Source organism: Salvelinus sp. IW2-2015, linkage group LG26, assembly GCF_002910315.2.
Source record: "Salvelinus sp. IW2-2015 linkage group LG26, ASM291031v2, whole genome shotgun sequence".
Classification (NCBI taxonomy): domain Eukaryota; kingdom Metazoa; phylum Chordata; class Actinopteri; order Salmoniformes; family Salmonidae; genus Salvelinus; species Salvelinus sp. IW2-2015.
The window spans coordinates 35,195,946-35,213,503 of NC_036866.1; the positions used below are offsets into that span (position 1 = coordinate 35,195,946).

At 39.8% G+C, this 17,558-nt stretch overlaps 1 pseudogene; it reads right to left on the reverse strand.

Moving 5' to 3' along the window:
• Positions 1-11,632: 11,632 nt before the first annotated feature.
• On the reverse strand, positions 11,633-14,234 carry LOC111952113 (guanine nucleotide-binding protein G(s) subunit alpha pseudogene; annotated as a pseudogene).
• Positions 14,235-17,558: the final 3,324 nt, after the last annotated feature.

Here is a 17,558-nt window from a genome sequence, read left to right on the forward strand (position 1 = left end):
TCATTGCCTTCTCGAATCATGCAGAGATGGGCATCATGAAGGCCTCGTCATTGATTTTGTTGGAAAGGGGAGAAATTGACTTTACATTTGTATTGATATTACAGTTGATCTGGAAGTATTATGTTTTTAGTCACTAAAATATGGTCAATTGTACCGACCAGCGCGATATACAAAGGTGAGTGAGTTTACGTTACTTGCTTATTGTGTAGTGGGAGACCCTGAAACATTTAGGTTCTGAACTAATATTCATACCAATCTATGAACCTCAGCTATTATAGTTGTATCAACTTCAAGTCTGAATGGCATTAATGACGTCTATGGATTGAGTAGAATATAGTAACTTTATTGTGCCAAGGATGCAAGTCCTATATACATGTACTGTAGTTATTACCACACATGAGATCCCCACATTGTAGCCTGTACATTGAATATATTCACTGATCATGTACTCTTCCTTGGCAAATAAAGTTGTGGTTCAGGTATGAATCTCTGAGATTCTTTTTCAGTCATATCCAAAACCAGGTGTATCAAACTCCATTCTTTGAATGATGCTGTGTCTGCATGTATGTATTACAATTATACACTTCAACAGTGTTTACTGCTCCTGGGACATCAATGATTACACATTGTAACTATGCAATAGACTAGAAACCTGATTTAAGTAAAGGCTGATTTGTAATTCATATATACAGGGAAAAAAAACTATGCATATCTAACTCCCTTCATCTGCATTAATCTGAGGACACAGGATAGTATTTCATTGAGATAATTAATTTCAACCAGTGGAGAATGTGAAACACTTTATTGAAATAAGTTCATTATCCAGGTGTTATAAATACATAATAGATGCATTATGATAATTGTAATATTATAAATACGAGTTCAATCTGTACTTCAATGCACATATGGTGTGCATTATAAAACAAGGAAGAAAGACAAGGTGAGGAGAGGTGTAAGAACAGAGGCAGACAGCATATGATTAATTAATTACAGTGCTACGCTAATATTCTCTCAGTTCATCACAGTGTCTCTAGCGGTGTCTCCTAACCAGCCTTGGTCCCCCAGTTGGCCCGAAGGTTATCTTAAGAGCAGATGAGGTGGCGATGACGGGACTGGCTTCCTCTCTCACATCAAAACATACCTGTAGACGAGAGACAGATGGATAGAGAGAGAGCATGATTAAGCCTTGTTTATTTTCTTCTAACACGGTCAGTCATCATAATCATCAGGATGTGAAATGCAAAACTGACCTTGGATCATTAACTCAGGTACTACTACATCTCTATCTGTATTTCAATGTAAAGCATCTCTTTAATAATACTTCCTGTTGACCCGACCAAGTGACCTCTCACCTATGATCATGCTGTGCCCTCTGTGTCAGCCAGTTCAGATGCGGCAGGGGTTCACCAACACAGCTGATATAACCTAGAGGATTTAGGGAGAAGGGGGAGAGGGATGAAGTGAAGGAGAGAGACTGTTATTGTGTGTGTTTGGTCTCACCTGGTGTCTACACTAAGTGGCTACGGAGTACTTTATGCTGAAAAACAGACACATGAGGACAAACAATTGAAGATAATGTCATTATTAGACATAAATACCACTTKAAGCTTGATGATGACTTGATCATTTGAATCAGCTGTGTAGTGCTAAGGCAAAAACAAACATGTSCACAGGTGTTTGGAGCATTCCGATATGCCACAGCTGGTGAGGTGTCAGGCTCGCCTCTGTACTTAAAGGGTGATTATTCCAATTCTCTGAACTGCTGCAGATCTGCCCGCAGACGAGGTAGGAACACAAATCCCACACAGAAGAGGTKGATAGAATTTTACAGGTAAAGGTATCCTTCTTCCTCCAAACTGTGCATGTGAGACAGGTTTAATTTMCAAGACAGGCAGAGAGGAAGAGAGAAAAATAACACAGAACAGTTTAATTACCTCTGGTTATGGACACTTTTGCCAGCAATAAAGCTTCCATGGCCTGTTCCTCGGACAGTGAACATCTGGCAATGTCTACATTTTCGACTCCTTGATCAGCTCGCACTCTGAAAGTAAAGAAAATAGCTTATTTTTTGTAGATATGAAAACAATAACTGAGATATGACCCTTCAATCTAAAACAGCAGATGTCATTTTCAGGATACGTCAATACAGCACAGAAAGCTTAACACCAGACTGGTATTGTGGTTGTTCATTAGGTGATGGGAAATATGCAATATGTATACAAAATAATATACTTACCTGTTGTATCTTGAAAAAAAGCATTGGAATTAAAGGTGAAATGTTTAAACTATTAACCTGCTTCATTATTTGTGTATTACCAGTAGATGCAGAACAACTCCAATTTCATACATCATTTGAAAATGCGTCTACGAAAAGGTAAGAATAAAAAGTTGAAATAACGTCTTAGATTTTATGGASACATTATACATCTTAGTACCTTATCAATTTATGATTTGTATCAATGTGGACGAGAGACAGGGGAGCAGGAACATATTATTTTTGCCGAGCAATGCAACRAAGCTGGATCATTCTGACAATGATACCTGCACCATCGATACGCTGCAAAGACTCCCTAACTTCGCCATTGTACACGATGGCCCATTGCTGAGACTTCCTCTGACCATTCTAAAGCCCGCATGGGGCATCCTTGCCTTAATGGCGCTGACTTTCTGGTCTAACTCTTCATCTGACATAACAGAATAGCATTCCCTGACAGACAGTGTTCTTTCATCCTTCTGTAAAAAAAGCAAACCGTTACACTGTCATGAAATATGATTATATATCGACTGTGAAACAAATAGGACATGGCCTGCTTATGAGTTGCCATGAAAGAAAGTTAGATGAATTCAACTTAAAATGGCGAGAACAGGCATTCGTAGCTAAATACTTTTGGTTAGCTTGAGAATAATAATTGCATGATTTATCATTCTACGCTATGTATGTATGTATGTATGTAATATAGTACAATGTTATGAACCAACACTGAATCGTAGGAGCTAACCTACTAGCTATGTAAAAGTTGGACAGAAGAACGCCCAGTGCTGCTTACCTGAGATGCCATCATCAGACAGTCCTTCTTCGTAGATGTCCGCTATGACTTCCTTTGTGTCGGAAAGAAAGTGAGTGTGCAAAGCTGTCATCAAGGCAAAGGGTGGCTATTTGAAGAATCTCAAATATAAAACATATATTTTGATTTGTTGAACACTTTCTTGGTTACTGCATGATTTCATGTGTTATTTCATAGTTTTGATGTCTTCACTATTAGTAGTAAAAATAAAAATAAACTCTTGAATGAGTAGGTGTTCTAAAACTTTTGAACGGTAGTGTACATCCTGACAAAACCAAAGCTCAATGCTTGTGAGCAGATATGCGTTGCCAAGCTGGCACCGTACGAGTTTGACATCAAGTACATCCCTGGTCCCCAAAATGTTGTTGCAGATGCCCTGAGCAGAGACTCCTTCGTACAACCCAGTGTACTCCATTGCCTGATGAGGGTTCCATACGAGACATTTCTAGCTTATCTAAGATAATGCTGTGCGCACAGACTGAGTGCAAGATGTGTTTCGCTGGTCCACCCATCCCTTTGACAAAGCCTCTAAYGCCAACGAGGTAGTCATTAACCTTTGTAGGACATACGTTCCGCTAGCGGAACCCCTCGACAACATTCCGCTGAAAAGGCAGAGCGGGAAATTCAAAAATAGTCCAATACAGCAAATGAAAGATAAACATCTTGTTAATCTACCCATCGTGTCCGATTTATGTGGATATCATGTGAGCAAGACTCCTGATCCGGAGGCCAGAGCTCCACTGGTCTGCAGAAGATTCTACAAACAAGTCCCTGGATGTTCTCGTTGTTACTGACCACTAGGGTTGCAAAGGGTCGGAAACTTTCAGGTAAATTTCCAGAAATTTTTCAGGAATCAGGAATCTTGGGAATTTTTCTTAAATTCATCAAAAAAGTTAGCTTATAAAACAGTCAACCTTTTTGTGGGATACACATAAGGCAATTCTAGGTCTTGTGGCATATTTTGGTTAAATTATCTCCAATTCAATGGAATTGCAACCCTCTGCATGCACAGTGCATTCTTCCATCACATTGTTGGGGTTCGTTTCCTTGTTCCTTGTCAATCATTGACTCATTGGTGAAATTAGCATTATGACAATATCTTTAATTAAATCATTCAAAAACCCTTATTAATGCAATTGCAGACAGAAGTTGACAACAGGAACACAACGCATGTTTCCGAGTAAGTTCTGCAAAATATAAAAGGTCCCAAGTTATTTTATTAAACCCGAAGTCCAGCCCTTGTGATGTCACTGCATACGTCATTACCTTCTACTCATCAGACCAAGCCCATGCATACACAGCTATATAAACTTGCAGGAGAGATTCTATAGAAAACACTGGAACTAAGGCCTAGGCAATAAATGTCCACTCCCCAAGTTGATTTATTGTGGAATGTCTGACTAGTCTCTTATCTCCTACACTCCCCTGCAGAGTTCTGTCTCAGTCACACATTTCTCAGACCGTTTCTTTATAAGAGGCAGAGAGACTAGAAAACAACTGTGGAACAATATTAAACCTCTATAATGAWTATATATTGTTAATCTGTAGTCTAGGACCTTATAAATGTAAGGAGGGCGGGGTCTTATAACCCCTCCCCTTCTATTAATACAAAAGCRTAATCAATTATTATAAAACATCAAACATTTGGTACAGCCCCTATCATGACCTCTAGGTGAACCCCTGACAACATGTACAGCTGATTCTCAAGATCTGTGTTAAGTCACCTGTTTCCATACATATGATGTTTTTTGGGAGAGAGTGGTAAGCAGCCTGAAACTCCTGAAACCTATATCAGTAGCCATTGCACAGATTGAGGGTGACAATGCCATCCTGTCTGATGTTCAGACTCTCTTTGCAGATGTAAGAGAAGAAATCCGTACTGGCCTGCCCACTTCACTGTTGCTCCAAGCAGAGGAAACTGCAGTTCTGAAATACATCAAAAAGCCCATACACRCMGCAACGTACATGTTGGACCCCAAGTATGCTGGCAAGAACATCCTATCTGGTGCAGAGATCAACAAGGCCTATACTGTCATCACTACCATGTCTCGCCACCTTGGCCTGGATGAGGGCAAGGTTCTTGGCAGTCTGGCGAAGTACACTTCCAAGCAAGGGCTTTGGGATRGAGATGCAATATGGCAGTCGTGCCAACATATCTCATCAGCCACCTGGTGGAAGGGACTTTGTGGATCTGAGGCTCTTTCCCCTGTTGCCTCCAAATCCCAACATCAACCACCTCAGAGCGCAACTGGTCCGTGTTTGGGAACACACACACCAAAGCACGCAACAGGCTGATCATTACAAGGGTTGAAAAATTGGTGGTCATCCAGGCAAATTTGAGGCTTTTTGAGCCTGACAACGAGCCATCCTCAACAAGGTTGGAAAGTGACAGTGAAGATGAGGCCTTAGTCTGATGTTCAAGAGGTGGACATTGAGGAGGTCCAGGGAGAAGACATGGAGGCTGTAAGGGAATTCTGCCCTATGTTAATACAAGAGACCACAGGAAACGTCTTTGATCAGAGGTTAGTTTGTTTAATAAGGATTGCAAGCCGGATTGCAACCCGGAGTATATACTTACAGTAATTGGCAAGTAACACACTCAGTTCAAAAAATTGTGTTTTCCCTTTTTATCCCCTACTGAGGATCACCCCGCCCAGGGTGATGTCCCTTAACTTTAATACCATATAAGCTCATAATAAATAGTTGCTAATACAAAGATGTCTCTGATAGGTGGAGTTCAGCTTATTGTTATTTGCAGTTAGTTTCCCAATCCTTCTTCCTCCTATTGCTATGTTAAGTGTTTTTGGGAGATGCGATGGATCATTGGGGAGATTATTCAATATTCCCTTTTGTTGTTCAGTAAAATTATCCCGTGTGAAGAGTCAACTCATTTAATTAAAGTTAAATTCGTAACTAGTTTTTTAAATTTCTATTGGAAGGATTTAATCATTTGCAATTATGTCTACTTATATTAGGTTTATGTTTTTGTCTCCATAGGGGTGGCAGTCTAGTGGTTAGAGCGCTGGGCTAGTAACTGAAAGGTTGCTGGATCGAATCCCTGAGCTGACAAGGTAAAAATCTGTCTTTCTGCTCCTGAACAAGGCAGAAGGCACTTTTCCCCGATATAGGCCGTCATTGTAAACAAGAATGTATTCTTAACTGACTTGCCTAGTAAAATAATAATTTTAAATATTGTAATGAAACAGGCAGGGAGCAGGTCTCGAACCCTCGACCTTCAAGCCAGTGTGCTATCGACTGTGCCGCAAAAGCATGCTCAAGCGCAAGAGTCGATATCCGCGCTTATAAAYCCAGGGTCATTACACTACTCCCTCCTTTCAAAGAGCGCGTCATCGCGCTAGTTTGCGACTCTACGTCTTATAGGAACGCGCTCACTGGCCAAGCACACGCACTGTCGTGGATACAAGGTCCGATCACTTCTGACACCAATGTAATGAAACAGCAGGGAGCAGGTCTCGAACCCTCGACCTTCTAGCCCGAGGTCCGGCGCGCTATCGACTGTGCCGCAAAAGCATGCTCAAGCACGTATAAACAGAGGGTCGTTACAATATGATAAACATATCAAACGCAAAAAGAAAATATACAATTAAATGGTATTAATGTGCATATATTTCCGTTTATTCACGTTAATTCCCACGGAAAGTTTCCACCTCTGAATATTCCACAAAATGTGCAACCCTACTGACCACTTTACAAAGTTGTCTCATGCCTTCTTTTGTCCAAACCATTCTGCTAAGTCTGTGGCTCACCAGGTTCTCTGGGTCATATTAGGTCAAGGGCAGGGAGACTACTTAAACCTGTGTCGAGATTTATTGAGATTATGAATCAGCAGAGAGTTAGAGATTGAAAGGTTTTCATACCTATGTGTGGGTATCTTTCTTATGAGTATTTTGTTTTCTTAAAGGTTAATATGTGAATACAGAGGGTCAAAGGTATTTACATATTTTATTTGTGGTTGTTTTTTACAACATTTGGACATGTTTAGAGGTCACAGGACATGACAAAGTCTCCTACTGTGGTTTTCTTTTTATTTGAGGTTCTTTCAAGTCACAGAGTGTAATTAACATGTGACAGGCATGTTTACCTATGAGGGCTAACGGGACTGATCAATCTCTTTTTACGAGTGGAAAATAGTCTGACGATTGTGCTATTTAGTGACTGTTTTAGAAGGGTCTGTATCCTCAATACACATCTCTACCTTTTTTTTCACTTCTATGTGGTCACAAAAAATATCTGCATAATTTTGTACATATGTTGAGTGTTCCTGTACCTGGTATGTTTGCATAGTGCAGTTGTGTATTTTCTGTTTACTGGAATTCAGTAGGGAGGGGTGGAACATAGGTTTTTTGGTTATTGTTTTGTCTTGCCTTTACTTACTCAACATGGAATCTTACTGGCTGGTTTGCGTGGCTTGCTTACGAGGGGCGGTGTTTGAGTTAGAATCGTCCCAGTCACCAGGCGCCAAACCAGCGATAAGTTAGCTGTTGCAAAGCATTGTACACCAAAAGTGATTTTTATACATGCGGAAAGTATTCAGAACCCTTGACTTTTTCCACATTTAGTTACGTTACAGCCTTATTCTAAAATATATATTTTTATCCCTCATCAATCTACACACAATACCCCATAATGACAAAGCAAAAACAGGTTTTTTGAAATGTTAGCAAATGTATTACAAATAAACTGAAATATCACATTTACATAACTATTCAGACCCTTTACTCAGTACTTTGTTGAAGCACCTTTGGCAGCAATTTCAGCCTCAAGTCTTCTTGGGTATGACGCTACAAGCTTGGCAAACCTGTATTTGAGGAGTTTCTCCCATTCTTCTCTGCAGATCCTCTCAAGCTCATTCAGGTTGGACGGGGAGTGTTGCTGCACAGCTATTTTCAGGTCTCTCCRGAGATTTTCGAATGGGTTCAGTTCCGGGCTCTGGCTGGGCCACTCAAGGACATTGTCTTGGCTGGTGTGCTAAGGGTCGTTGTCTTGTTGGAACGTGAACCTTCGCCCCAGTCTGAGGTCCTGAGCACTCTGGAGCAGGTTTTCATCAAGGTTCTCTCTGTACTTTAATCCTTTCATCTTTCCCTCGATTCTGACTAGTCTCCCAGTCCCTGCCACTGAAAAACATCCCAACAGCATCATGCTCCCACCACCATGCTTCACCATAGGGATTGTGCCTGGTTTCCTTCAGACGTGACGCTTGCCATTCAAGCTAAATAGTTCAATCTTGGGTTTCATCAGACTAGAGAATCTTGTCTAACATGGTCTGAGAGTCCTTTAGGTGCCTTGTGGCAAAGTCCAAGCGGGCTGTCATGTGCCTTTTACTGAGGAGTGGCTTCCGTCTGGCCACTCTACCATAAAGGCCTGATTGGTGGAGTGCTGCAGAGATGGTTGTCCTTCCGGAAGGTTCTCCCATCTCCACAGAGGGATTCTGGAGCTCTGTCAGAGTGACCACCTCCCTGACCAAGGCCCTTCTCCCCCGATTGCTCAGTTTGGCTGGGAAGCCAGCTCTAGGCAGAGTCTTGGTGGTTCCAAACTCCTTCCATTTAAGAATGATGGAGGYCACTGTGTTCTTGGGGACCTTCAATGCTGCAGGCATTTTTTGGTACCCTTCCCCAGATCTGTGCCTCGACACAATCCTGTCTCGGAGCTCTATGGACAATTCCTTCGACCTCATGGCTTGGTTTTTGCTCTGACATGCGCTGTCAACTGTGGGACCTTATTTAGACAGGCGTGTGCCTTTCCAAATCATGTCCAATCAATCGAATTTACCACAGGTGGAATCCAATCAAGTTGTAGAAGCATCTCAAGGATGATCGATTGAAACAGGATGCACCTGAGCTCAATTTCAGTCTCATAGCAAAGGGTCTGAATACTTATGTAAATGTGATATTTCAGTTTTAAAAAATGTATACATTCGCAAAAATTTCTAAACCTGTTTTTGCTTTGTCATTATGGGGGTATTGTGTGTAGATTGATGAGGGGGGAAAAMATATTTAATCCATTTAAGAATAAGGCTGTAACGTAACAAAATGTGGAAAAAGTGAAGGGGTCTGAATATTTCCAAATGCACAAGTTATATCAAAAAAAATTGTAAACATTGCTGGAATATTGTACTTGAGATGTGGTGTTTCCTTTGTGAATATTTGTGGTGCATTTTGTCTAATAATAATATAATTTCAGATAATGCTAGTTGGTTATTCACTGTGTCTGGGTGTGTTTCATGTATTTTGTACAGCGCGAGTGCACAGAGTAGAATGATCTGTGGTGGCTGCATTGCATAGCGTTCTATCTATGCTGTTTACCTATCAGGTACATTTGTGAAATTTAGTATGCTGTGCATAATTTTCATGTATTTCTGTTGTAAACTATTTTTGGTAACTATGGTTTCCCCAGTCAACAAGCGTCAAACCAGCGTGCAGAGTAGAATGATCTGTGGAGGCTGCATTGCATGACGTGCTATCCATGCTGTTTCCCTATCAGATAATACACTTGTGACTGGTGCTACATGCTGGAGTCCTTGTCAATATTATTCATAACACAATGGAAGAAGAGTACTGTTACACTTAAAGAATTTTGAAAGTACTAGAAGGTAATTGTCCATTAATTAAGAAAAATKTATTTATTTGTATTTTATTTAACTAGGCAAGTCAGTTAAGAACAAATTCTTCTTTACAATGAGAATTTGGGACTTGCTTTAATTATTTACAAGTATTTTTGTGGTAGTGGAAGAAGTTTAAAAAGTTTTACTTAAGCCAAGCAGTTAAATATTGTCAAAATGACATTTAGTAAAATAATTGGTCTTATTATTTTGATAGCCTATCAACCTTATTACTTTGGATTGTGGGGCACATATTTTATTACAAATAACTACTCTGACTAGCCTACTACACTTTTATTCACCTCTCCTACTGGAATACCACAGTATATTCAAACTGTAACAAAAGAGTACAGAAGACAAGGAGGCATTGTTGTAAATAAATATGACAAAAAATGGCTCCCCCATTGTTAGAATTTTCAAGTTCCATGTTAGTTATTCAACAGTGGGAAGTTAGCTAAATTAGTTGATGTGGTTACTAAAACAGCTGTACCTCCTGATTGGTGTTAGATATTTATGTTCTTATTTCAGATGTGAATAGCAGAGAAGTAGACCAAGGTGTCATAACCGCTAAGTTTGTCTAGCTTGTTGGGAACGTGGTCAAAACGGCAGGTGTTTKTAAAAGTTGATACAAAAAGTTGTTGATGTGGTTGCTAAAACAGCTGTATTGTTTGATCCTTAGAATATATGTGTGTTCCTATTTCAGATTTGAATAGCAGAGAAGTAGACATATGTCATATCCTCTAACTTTTTGTCTAACTTGTTGGGAAAGTGGTCAAAGTAGCTGATTTGTGTTAAAAGTTACATTGTTTACACTGAATGTTGGAAGTCATGATGTCACAATGGGCCCTTTAGAATGTTTAGGAAATCCCATGAAAGTGGATGGAGGAAAACAAGTTTAATGGTATAAAAGCTATCCAAAAAGTTAAATGTAAGCACACTATTCCAGATCAGTCTTTACATTTGAAAGTTTGAATGGCGTTTCTAGTTAAAACGTTGTAAGAGGAGTAGCGTGCAGAAGTAGAAGAATAAGAAGTATGACGAAGATTTAAAGTTTGGACTTTTGCAAGTCACAACTAATAGTGGGCAAATATTATACAATCCAGGTATATAAWGCTCTTAGAGACTTACCCAAAAACACTCACAGCTGTAATCGCTGCTAATTGTCATGTTCTGACCATAGTTCGTGTGTGTTGTGCTTGTTTTAGTGTTGGTCAGGACGTGAGCTGGGGGGGCATTCTATGTTGTGTGTCTAGTTTGTCTGTTTCTATGTTTGGCCTAATATGGTTCTCAATCAGAGGCAGATGTTTTGTGTTGTCTCTGATTRGGAATCATATATAGGTGGCTTGTTTTGTGTTGGGGTTTGTGGGTGGTTGTTTCCTGTTTCTGTGTTTTCTCTGCACCAGATAGGGCTGTATCGGTTTGCCACATTTTGTTATTTTGTATCGTGTTCACTGTTTATTGTTTTATTAAACATGTTGAGCACAAGCTACGCTGCGTCTTGGTCCAATCCCTGTTACACCCTCTCTTCTCGTGAAGAGAGGGAAGGCTGCCGTTACACTAATGGTGATTCTAACATGTATTGACTCAGAGAGTTGAATACTCATCTAATGAAGATATATTCACTTTATATTTTTTATTCTATAATTTTTCTTCCACTTTGAGATTGAAGAGTATTGTGTGTGGATCATTGCCAAAAAGGGATAATTAAATACATTTTAATCACACTTTGTAACGTGTGTAAACAAAATGTGTAAAAAGTCAAGGGGTGTGAATACTTTCGGAAGGCACTGTAATTATTTTATGCAAATGGGGGATATGATGAATACGTGGTGTATTTGAGTTATAAAAAAAGGAAAAGATAATGACAAGATGTAGCGATTTGACATCAGTGAGAAGAGCGAAAATCTATTCTCTAAAATAAATGGAATATAAAATAATTAGACAGGAATCTATTTCCCATTTATTTTATTTTCATAACCATTGCAGAATAAATTCCTCATGTTTTCTGGCTATGATGGATTCATATTTCCGAAGTATCCATACAACAAATTACCATACTCATCTCTCATTTCATTGGGCCTATAGTAGCCTAGTAAATAGATAGGCTATGTACGTATTTCAAGTTTTGCTGTATGAGATTCCATAGGCAGCACAGTTTATAATAGGCCTATACCCTACAGTTGAATTAGACAGGTGAACATGCAGACCATTTATCTTATACTTTGAAGTATGAATGCTTATACTGTATATAGCCTACTGTAATTTAATTATATATATTTTTTGGTATCCTAGACAATGTTTCAGAATTCGCGGGCAGTCCAGCATATTTAGGTTGGGGGAAAAGTCAATGCAAAACATTGTTGAATTCAAACGTTCTGCTGACAGGTCCACAACAATTTGCCATTCTTTTCGCTTTCAGAAGCTGTCACAGTCCTTTGCCAAATACAGCAGAAGTTACTGCAAAATATCAAAACATTCTGCCCACACCTCTACAAAATATGATCATTGCTCTTTCTTTTAGAAACTGCTGTGGCCTAATTCCAATAGTTCCAAATTGTACAGCAAATAAAGGGCTTAATGTCACCATAAATGGTGCATGAAGGGCGTTTTCCAGGCAGAGTTAAAATGCTTAATTATGCAGTCACAGTTYTAGGATGGGTTGGATTTATAAGCGGAAAACATCCGTATGTATGGGGTGCGCCAAGTTTATAAATATCAATATATTTAGACTTACATATTCTTTACAGAAATGGCACATGCAGATATTTAGTGTGACAACGTAATATRCTAGTTCTGAAATAAAAACGTTCAAAATACATACTATCAAAGGAGTGCACAAAGGATAAATAAATATGGCATGGTTCACAGGGAATCAAACAGAATGTCCTCACATCAAACAGCAATTCATTTGTAAAAGGAGAGAAGACGAGTTCTGTCATTTCATATATGCAAGATAAAAATATATATTTTTAAACATAATCTACAGGGTTTCAAACATTTATCAAACACAAACTAACCTCGCCTTTGTTGCATTCATGACGAGCAAAAGTTTAACTTATCTCCACAGTCTCTGAAGGTACGCTGGATGTTTTCCAAGTCGATTGCACAGGTGAAAAAAGGAAAAAAGGGGTGCATATCCACATCTCCACTGGCTGTGATCTTCAAAAACTTGTCACGTATGAAGTACTTTGCCCTGGTGACACTTGGATCCTCCCCTTGTACTGGTGTTGTATGTTCATGCGAAGTGTAGTGTGCAAACTCTGGAAAATAATCCTCTATTTTAGATTTCCCCGCCAACACCTTCTCTGCTAGCAGGTCCTGTTTGTTCAAAAAGAGGAAGAGAGGACGGTCCATTTTCCGCATTCTGTTCCAGATGCGCTCTAAGGAGTTTAGTGCCTCCTGCAGTTGGTTGGTTTGATTGTCTCCCTGACACACCATATCATAGCTGCTGCTGTCCACCACTAAAATATAGGCCGACTGGTCACGAAACACTCTCCTTGTGGATCCCCACCCACCTCTGCCATTGAACAAATAAAAAACGTATTCGCCTACTCTGAAATATGTCTCAAAAATGCCTGAAGCTTTTTTGTGTTGCATGTATTGCATTAATTTCTCCTCCTCAGTTAATTCTGTGTCCAACAATCGCATCTGATTGAATATTGTGCTTTTCCCTGAGTCACAATCTCCTAGTAGTAGGAGCCTGTGAGATTTATAGTATTGCTGTTTATCTTTTTTAAGCTGTTTCTCAATCCTTTTGTTTGCTTCTCTCCGTGCCTTCTCCTCTTCTTCTCCACATTTGCCTTTGGTCTTATTCCCAATGCCAAAACAAGCCATCTTCCTAAAAAAAATACAATAAAAGGAGGTAAAGTAATAAGTAGCCTTGTTTGAGACAGAAAGGCCCATAGGGCAGGAGCCTGTTTCTGTAGTGTGAGGCAGCTTGACGTACAAGTACACCCAGGACAGGACGCTAGTCTATTGCAGGGCCTTCCCCCTAATCCATTTAATGAGTGCCAAACAGGGAGGCAATGAAAGGGAGGGTAAATAGTAAATTAATAATGCTAATTGCTAGACTGATCCAAGAAAAAAACACCTTCCTCAAGATTTGTGACAGATGTAAAAGAAAAACATTTGTAGTTCTAAAAAGCGACATGCCCTCCAGCACAGCCAGATGGGTAAAACAAATGGAATATCACAGCAGATGAATTAGACCTAGCTCTAGTCCAGGGCGCCGTTTGGCTGCGTACTCTCACGAACAGAGACAATGTTGTTGTTGTCCTGGCGCAATGTTCCAAAGCTAATTTTTACCAACTTTCTTCTTCTTCCGAGTGTTTTGTTGTAGCCTTACCTCGTAATTCTGGTTTGGTCACGCTTTTATTTTCACTCCTTGTCACGTTGTTTGATTTTGTGATTAGTCTAGAAGCAGTAATTGTTTTAGAATATGAATCGAGACAAATATGGTCCAAAGTAGCCTGGAAACTAGTCTGCTTAGCTACTATAACATTCAACTCCTTCCTCTCTGTGTCATGTGTGTTTCGCAAGGAGTACCTAGGTCCAAAGTTCTTACTTCCTCTATTGTGAATGTAGTATAGGCTACCCATATTCAGTCTGGCTGACGTGCGACCCACATGACTACACAGCAAGCACACCCACACAAGCATAGACAGGCCTACATGAGTAATGCCTCGATCACAGCGACAGTGCTTTGCATTTTGGTACACTAGAAGTACGTTCATTTCTAATGGAATGCTGCGTTTGCCTTGCAGCGTTGCATTGGAGAGGCAGTTTCAGTGCGTTCTGTGTGATGCATAAATTGGATTTATCCAACGTTTGCGTCAAAATGTATGTGAAGACTGCTTGACAGAAATGTAAGCAGAAAGTGATTGTTGAACTTTTGTTGCACACATATCCAGATGATGCTGCGTACCATTTTGCACATACATCTGTCAGTGTGATACACACACACACACACACACACACACACACACACACACACACGTACCATTTTGCACATACATCTGTCAGTGTGATCCACACACACACACGCACACTGCTTTGGACTGGGCATTTAACCAGGCCAGTTTGCTTCAGAATTAGGCCTACACCACATAACCTTTCTTTAGAATGCACTGGAACATAAAAGGACACATCTGATACTCAGGGCATGCATGTGTAAGATATAAAACTATGGACTTGTGTTGTAAAGTCTGAGTTAACAAACATGTTTCAGAAGAATAAGGACAGTTTAACTCACTGTCCGATTTCAACAGCACTACAGCATTGACGCATGGATACTGCTCGTGTTAATAAATCATTCGTCAAAGTGTCATTTGTTTATAAGCCATGTCATGAAGTCTGAATTAAGCATATGTGTGTGGTATGTGTTAAACACAAGCTTAGGAGATCTTATACATTTTGTTCTATGAGATAATCTTTATCAGCTAATGTCACTTTTTGTGAATTTTTTTGAATTTATATAATAATAAACAGAAATCACAAAGGATTCATAATAAAGGATTCATAAAGGTCATGTTAACTGACTGCTATTATCTCATAGAACAAAACATATAAAATCGCCTAAGCCTGTGTTATTTTTGGCGTTTATTCCAAAACCCTATTCTTAAATTCCCACATTCATTCCCCATTCATTTTTCCCATAAGGATGGCTGAACGAACCAGAGGTAACTTATTTCCGGGTTTTAGGACTACAAGCTGGCGTGCTCAATTAGGATACTTAATTGCTTAGCTATGCTACTCAAATGTTTTCCTCTCTGTTACGGCTTTCTTCCTGGGATGAAGGAGAGGACCAAAACGCAGCGCGGCTAGTGTTCAACATGATTTAATAAAGAATATAACGTGAACACTACAAGCAACAAAACAATAAATGTGAAAACCGAAAACAGTCCTATCTGGTGCAGAACACAAAGACAGGAAACAACCACCCACAAACCCCAACACAAAACAAGCCACCTAAATATGGTTCCCAATCAGAGACAATGACAAACACCTGCCTCTGATTGAGAACCATATCAGGCATACATAGAAATGGACAAACTAGACACACAACATAGAATGCCCACCCAGCTCACGTCCTGACCAACTCTAAAACAAGTAAAACACACAAGAACTATGGTCAGAACGTGACACTCTCATTTATTTAACATCTTTAGAAATGCAATGGCCTTATTCAAAATAGGACCATGTTTTGGTCCTGAAATGCAAGTAGGCCGACTGTCACGCCCTGATCTGTTTCACCTGTCCTTGTGCTTGTCTCCACCCCCTACAGGTGTCGCCCATCTTCCCCATTATCCCCTGGGTACTTATACCTGTGCTCTCTGTTTGTCTGTGGCCAGTTCGTCTTGTTTGTCAAGTCAACCAGTGTTTTGTCTCAGCTCCTCAGCCCCCCCCCNCAATTGATACATTTTCAAGTACGTTACTGTAGAGATCATACAAAAATGATATGGTAATACAACATTTAAGTTTACACATTCCCAGGAATGTCATACATGATGGATCATTAGCTTATACAGTAACTATCACACATCTAGATGGCCGGGCGGGGTGGGTGTGGAGCCAGAGACAGCAGGGGTTCAAACTGGAGAACCCAGTTCCTACATTTGAATATAAAAATAGATTTTATCAAACAAAACTATGCTACATTTTATCTCTGGGACCCTCAGGATGACAAATCAGAGCAAGATTACTGAATGTAAGTACATTATTTACCTTCAGAGGTGAATGTATCAAACCAGTTGCTGTGATAATTTTTTTTGTGCACTCTCCTCAAACAATAGCATGGTATTTTTTCACTGTAATAGCTACTGTAAATTGGACAGTGCAGTTAAATTATTGCTAATTTAAGCTTTCTGCCCATATAAGATATGTCTACATCCTGGGAAATGTTCTTGTTACTTACAACGTCATGTTAATCACATTAGCGCACGTTAGCTCAACCGTCCCATGGGGGGGACACCGATCCCGTAGAGGAAACCCTTTATGTTTTGCCCCATAGTTGTGCACGCATTGGTTTTGTTGCTAAACAACAAACCCTTCTATGCACAGAGAGGGATTTTCCCACACTGAAAGCTAGAAGTGACATACTTCCTTCTCCATGAATGGTGCCACGTGATAGAATATAGACGCCAGTGGAGAAACAAAAAAAACACAAAAATAAATCTAAACTTTCATCGGAGCTGGACAAGTACAAGTTGTGACGTCACAATCTGCATTTTTGATGTAGCACATCCCTTGTAGCAGTGGCACAACAACTTCAACTTTGCCTTCCATCCCATCAGCTTTCAAAAGTTCAGTTCTTGTATGGAGGTCAATGAGAGAGCGTTGAATTTGCTACGTGTTGCTGATTTGATCAAATAGAAGTTTCTTAATGATTAAGTTGTTACARGTGTACTGATGTAAGTAGGACACTTCACATTCCGGCAACTTTGAAAACACACACTTGATATATGAGTTGTGCCTTGTCGTCACTAGTTATCACAAAGTCATAAACCTAGCCTTATATAATTTAGATTTGTGGCTGTGGTAGCTAGTGGAAACCGTTGTGCCTGTTGTTCACACGGGTATCTGCCCTCTCATTAGCTAGAATGGTCCCACCTGATCTTGCCTCCTCTCTAAGACATTTCTTTTCATTCTTAGAGTAGTCACTAGAGTATCTGGTCAATATACTGGATAAAATATTGAAGATGGCGCCGGAGGGTAGGGCTGCCGTCTTATTGGCTCTTAACCAAACATGCCATTTTGTTAGTTTTTTCCGCGTTGTTCATAACTTGTTTTGTACATAATGTTGCTGCTACCGTCTCTTATAACCGAAAAGAGCTTCTGAACATCAGAACTGGGATTACTCACCTCAAATTGGGCGA